At 38.8% G+C, this 5,615-nt stretch overlaps 1 protein-coding gene across 1 annotated transcript in view; it reads left to right on the top strand.

Moving 5' to 3' along the window:
• Mblac2 (metallo-beta-lactamase domain containing 2) overlaps positions 1 to 5,615 on the top strand; it is a 38,410-nt gene that overhangs the window by 29,267 nt on the left and 3,528 nt on the right. The gene's annotated exons all lie outside the window — the stretch shown is intronic.

Here is a 5,615-nt window from a genome sequence, read left to right on the forward strand (position 1 = left end):
AGAGAGAGAGAGAGAGAGAGAGAGAGAGAGAGAGAGAGAGAGAGAGACACAGAGAGAGAGACAGAGAGACAGAGAGACAGAGAGAGACAGAGAGAGAGAGAAACCTCAAAGCCCACTGCCAGTGATATATCTCCCCCAAAGAGGCTTTCTAATCTTTCCCAAGCAGTCCAACAAAGTAGTGTTAGGGTCCATGACTCACCAAAAAATGATACCCCAGACTCAAATGGTGCGTAAACGCAAAGAGTGTTTTATTATTCAGAAGTTCACCATTACCAAGATAGAGAGACCTTGAAGTGAGCTCACAGTCAGATTTAAAGCACATTAGGGAAATTCCTGGAAGGGTTAGATGACCTCTATCTTAGTCTTGGCTCTGTCTGACTGGAAAATGCTGCTGTCCCATTGTCCTTGCCTCAGGCCAGGTGATGGAGCAGTGTTTAATGGTGGGCATTTCTGACTAGCTGCCTGAAGCCTGGGTTTTGTTTTGTTTTGTTTTGTTTTTGTTTTTTTTTTGGTTTTTGGTTTTTGGTTTTTGGTTTTTTCGAGACAGGATTTCTCTGTATAGTCCTGGCTGTCCTGGAACTCACTCTGTAGACCAGGCTGGCCTCAAACTCAGAAATCCATCTGCCTCTGCCTCCCAAGTGCTGGGATTAAATTTTTGTTTTGTTTTGTTTTTCTAATAACTGACTTGCTTGGTCTTACCTTGACTTTCCCAGTTCTCTGGGCTAGTCTCCTAAACTGCCAGTTGGCAGCCTGTCATGGAGTCAGCCTAGCCTTCTCAGTAGTGACTAAGCATTAAAATGTATCACCCTATAATCTATCATGTGGGTTCTGAGAATAGACCGTGTGTCCTCTGTAAGAGCAGTAAGTACTCTTACTGGCAAAGCCAGGTCTCCATCCTTTTAAATTTATATGACTTTTACTATGTATGTGTATCAGTGAGGACAGGTACACATTAATGCAGGTGTTTATAGAGGCTAGAGGAATTGGATCCCACTGGAGCTGGAGTTACAGGAGGCTGTGAGCTGCCCCATGAGTGCTGGGATCTCAACTTGGGTTGAACAATATGGACTCTTAGCTGCTGAACCATCTCTCTAAGCTGTTGATGTGTAGACATTGAAAGACTCTTCTTTGATCCTTGAAGTGAAACCAGCTTGATCATGATTTTTATCATATTTCTTTTTGTTTGTTGTTGAATTTGATTTGCAAGTTTTTTGGGTTGTTTTTTTTTGGTTTGGTTTTTCGAGACAGGGTTTCTCTGTGTAGCCCTGACTGTCCTGGAACTCACTGTGTAGACCAGGCTGGCCTCGAACTCAGAAATCCACTTGCCTCTGCCTCCCAAGTGCTGGGATTAAAGGCGTGTGCCACCACCGCCTGGCGATTTGCAAGTATTTTATTTATGACTTTTGCATGCGTGTTCCTCAGGAAAAGTGGTCTATAGTTTTAATATTGCGTCCTTATCTGATTTCAGTACTGGATCATTGAATGAGTTTGAAAGTGTTCTTTCTATTTCTATCTTATGGAATTCTTCAAGGATTTGACTTAACTTTTCATTAAAGGCCTGTTAGATTTGAGCAGTAAATGTGCGTGGTCCTGAGCGCGCTGTGGTGGGAGTCTGCCATCGCTCTACTTCATGTGCGTGGTCCTGAGCGCGCTGTGGTGGGAGTCTGCCATCACTCTACTTCATGTGCGTGGTCCTGAGCGTGCTGTGGTGGGAGTCTGCCATCGCTCTACTTCATGTGCGTGGTTCTGAGCGTGCTGTGGTGGGAGTCTGCCATCGCTCTACTTCATGTGCGTGGTCCTGAGCGTGCTGTGGTGGGAGTCTGCCATCGCTCTATTTCATGTGCGTGGTTCTGAGCGCGCTGTGGTGGGAGTCTGTCATCGTTCTACTTCATTGCTCGCTATAGACCTGCTGGAGTTGTTTGTATTTTCTTGATTCAGTTTTGGTGGGTTATTTTGCGGTTTTTAGTTTTTGAATTATGTTTTCAAAGTATCCTCTAATTATCTTGAGAATTTATTTGTAATCTGCTTGATGTCTCCCTTGTCGTCTGTGCTTTTATGAATTTAGGCCTTGTCTTAAGAGTTAGTTGATCTTGTTTATTTTGTTTTTCGAAGATCCGTTAATGCATTTTTTTCTAGTCCTTTGATTTCTGTTTTGATCCGTTTCTGCCTCTGTCTTTCTTTTCTGTTTTTTTCCATGCCTGCCCTGGGCTTGACTTGTTCCCGCTTTTGCGCCTTGATGTACATCACTAAATGCTTGGGAGCGCTCTGGAGGTTCAGTGTGATCTCTCGCACGCACTTAGTCTTTCCTCTTAGAACGTCCTCTGCTGTTGGGCTGCCATTTTCATTTGATTCTGGGATTTAAAATTTATTTTTTTATTTTGTGCATATGGGAGTTTTATCTACATGTGTGTCTGTGCACCCAAAAAGCCCAGAAAAAGGCACTGGATCTCCACTGGGACTCAAGTTGCAAATACTTATGAGCCTAAAGTAGGAGCTGGGAATAGAGCATACATCTCCTGGAAGAGCAGCTAATGTTCTTAAATGAGCAGCCATTTCTCCAGCCACAATTTATTATTTAAAAAAAAATTTCCCTGATGATCCCTGAAACCCACTGGTTATTCAAAAGTGTGGTGTCCAGTCCCCCATTTGTTTGCATAGTTTCTGTCATTTCTCTTATTGGTTTCTAGTTTTATTCAATTATGATTTGATAAGTTGTATTTTTTTCATTTGTAGATACTTGCATTATGGTCTAAAATGTGATTTATGTCAGAGGAGGTTTCATAGCCTGCTCATAAGAATGTGTGCAGAAAAGAAGATTAATATTCTATAGTCGGTCATTTGGTATATAGTATAAATTGACTCTGACATTTCTTTATTGGCTTTTAGATGGATGACCTCTCTAAAGATAAGTGTTACATAAGCTGTCCACTGCTACGTTATCAAGATCTACTTCTTCTTCTATGTATTTTAATATTTGTTGGATAAATTGAGAGCCCCAATATTTGATGCATACATATCTACAATAACTCTGTCTTCTTGGTTAACCGTTACCTTCTTTGCTATGTAGTGACCTGCTTTGTCACTTCTGGTTAATTTTGGCTTGAGGTCTGCCTTATCAACTACTAGAGTAGATAGGCCAGTTTCTTTGGCGCTTCCACTTGAGGGTGTGTTGATTCTCATTCTTCACTCCCATCTGTGTCTTTGCCAGTGAGGTGTGTTTCTTTTAGACAACATATAGTTCAATCTTCTTTTGTTTATTTATTTTTTTAAACCAAATCAGCTAGTACAGACCTTTAAATTGTAGAGTTAATATTATTTACATTTAGAGTTTGGTAATTTCTGTTGTTTCACTGGTTGTTTTCCTGTTTGGTTGTGTTGTTCTTTGTTATTTTCTTTTTCCATTGTATCAATTAAGAGTTTGGAGTTAACTAACTTGGATATGATTCATCATTGCCTGCTTTGCTTTTATTCATCCATCTCTCTTATAAATTTATTCTCTCCTGTGTTATGATTGATAGTGCATTCCTTCTCTCTGATTTGAATTCATCTATGTTCTGCAATGCTAGCTTGGTAGTAATAGATTCCTTTAATCTTTTTAGGTCTCAGAATACCCTTATCTGCTGATTTTAAAAGCTAGCCTTGCTCTATAACTTTGTTAGACATTATTTACCTCAGGGATTGAAATGCACCATTCACGTGCTCGTGACATTTACTTCTGTTGAGTGCTCTGATGTTATTCACAAGTGTTTGCTTTTGTGTATCAGTTGGCATCTTCTCTTACAGGTCTAATATTGTTCCTTGTTCTGTGTTTTTGTCATCTTGGCCATAATAGGTCTCTAGTCATCTCTGTATAAGACTCCAAATGTGCACGGTGCTTGGATGTCACTGTATTTAGATTTGGGGAGTCTAGGCTATAAATCACTGACTAGATTTTTATTTATTTATTTATTTATTTATTTTGTTTATATCTCAGTTCCTTCTTTTATCTAATGGATTCTTAGGTTTAGTGTCTCAATCATATCCCACGAGACAGGAAAACTTTAAAAGCCCAAATAGCAAGCTAACAATACCAACACCGCAGAAAACATGTGTAGGAGAAACAGTTTGCTGAAGGTTTGAGTATTGGAGCCGTCCAGGTGCAGGGTCAGGGAGCTGAGGCTTGAGCCCTCCCTGTTTTGTGACATGAATGGGTGCCAGGTTCCTGTGCTTCTGAATCACTCAGTATTGTCTTCCCTCCTCCATTTTTCATTCTGGGAATTTGTCTTTTCTTTAATTTTTGTTTTGATTTGCTTATTTAAGGGTATATTAATTTTGTTGCACTATTCAAAAACCAACAATTTGGCTTTATTGATTTTTCTCTAATGACATTTGTTTTCCATTCTATTTTTCTTATGCTCTTTTAAAAGATGATTTATTTATTTGTATTCTATGTATGTGACTGTTTGTCTGCATGTTCACTACATACCTGGTGCCAAGGAGGCCAGGGAGAGTGTGTGATCCCTTGAACTGAAGTTATAACTTAAGTTCCCTTAATGGCTCAGCCATTTCCCTGGCCTCATTTTCTATGTTCCTTATCATTCTTTTAAAACTTTTTTATGTGTATGTCTGTTAAATGTATATGCATACATTTATAAATGAAGGCCGGAGGTCAACATTAAGTGTCTTCAGTTGCTCTCCACCTTGTCTTTTGAGACAGGGTCTTTTGCTGAACCTGATGCTCACCAATTGGCTAGTCTAGCTAGCTACAAACTCCAGGGATTTTCCTGTCTCTACTCATCCTATGCCCTGTTCCCAATGCATGTGATCATTCCCAGCCTCTTTACATGTGTGCTGAAGGTCCACCCTTGGGTCCTCATACTTTTGTGGCAGGCATTGTAACTGAGTCAACTCTCCATCTGGGTCTTTCTTAATACATATTTGCGTTTATTGTTCTTAGCTTCTTAAGACAGCATCTTTGGAATTGATCTCAATACTTAATGCTTTATAAAACAAGCATTTAAAGTAACTTTAAATACTGCTTTACCAGTTTTCACAGATTTTGATATATTTTAATTTCATTCAAATTACTTCAACCCAGGATACTTCCTAATTCATTTTGCTTTTATAAGCCGGGGAGAAGTATGGTGGTGACATCTGTGGATATTTCCTGTTTTCATACTTGCCATCTCTTTAATTTTCTATTATCTTTGTTATTTAAGATGCTCTATAAACTATCTGCTTCTCATCTGTAGTTATTTTAACAATATTTTAATTGTATTATGGTCAGAGGATATATTTTGCATTTTATTCCTTTAAATTTATTGAAACTTGTTTTATGTCTTACCATTATAGGCAAATGAATATTAATGTATAATCAAATAAATGTTATCTTTCTGTGTGTAAAATGTTTTATATATGTCAATTATATTAACTTGATTAATAAGTGTTTTGGTCTTCTGTACTCTAGTTAATTTTCTCTTGCTTTTGTTATTTATTGATCTGTCTTGGTCTTTTCTGAGATAGACTCTCACTTTGTAGCTCAGGATAACTTGAAAATCACTGTTGCCGAAGCTAAACTTGAGTTATGGCAGTGTTCCTGCCACGCACACACACAGAGTACACATACACACCACATA

This window comes from Grammomys surdaster, unplaced genomic scaffold, assembly GCF_004785775.1.
Source record: "Grammomys surdaster isolate TR1022 unplaced genomic scaffold, NIH_TR_1.0 126391, whole genome shotgun sequence".
Taxonomy (NCBI): Eukaryota; Metazoa; Chordata; class Mammalia; order Rodentia; family Muridae; genus Grammomys; species Grammomys surdaster.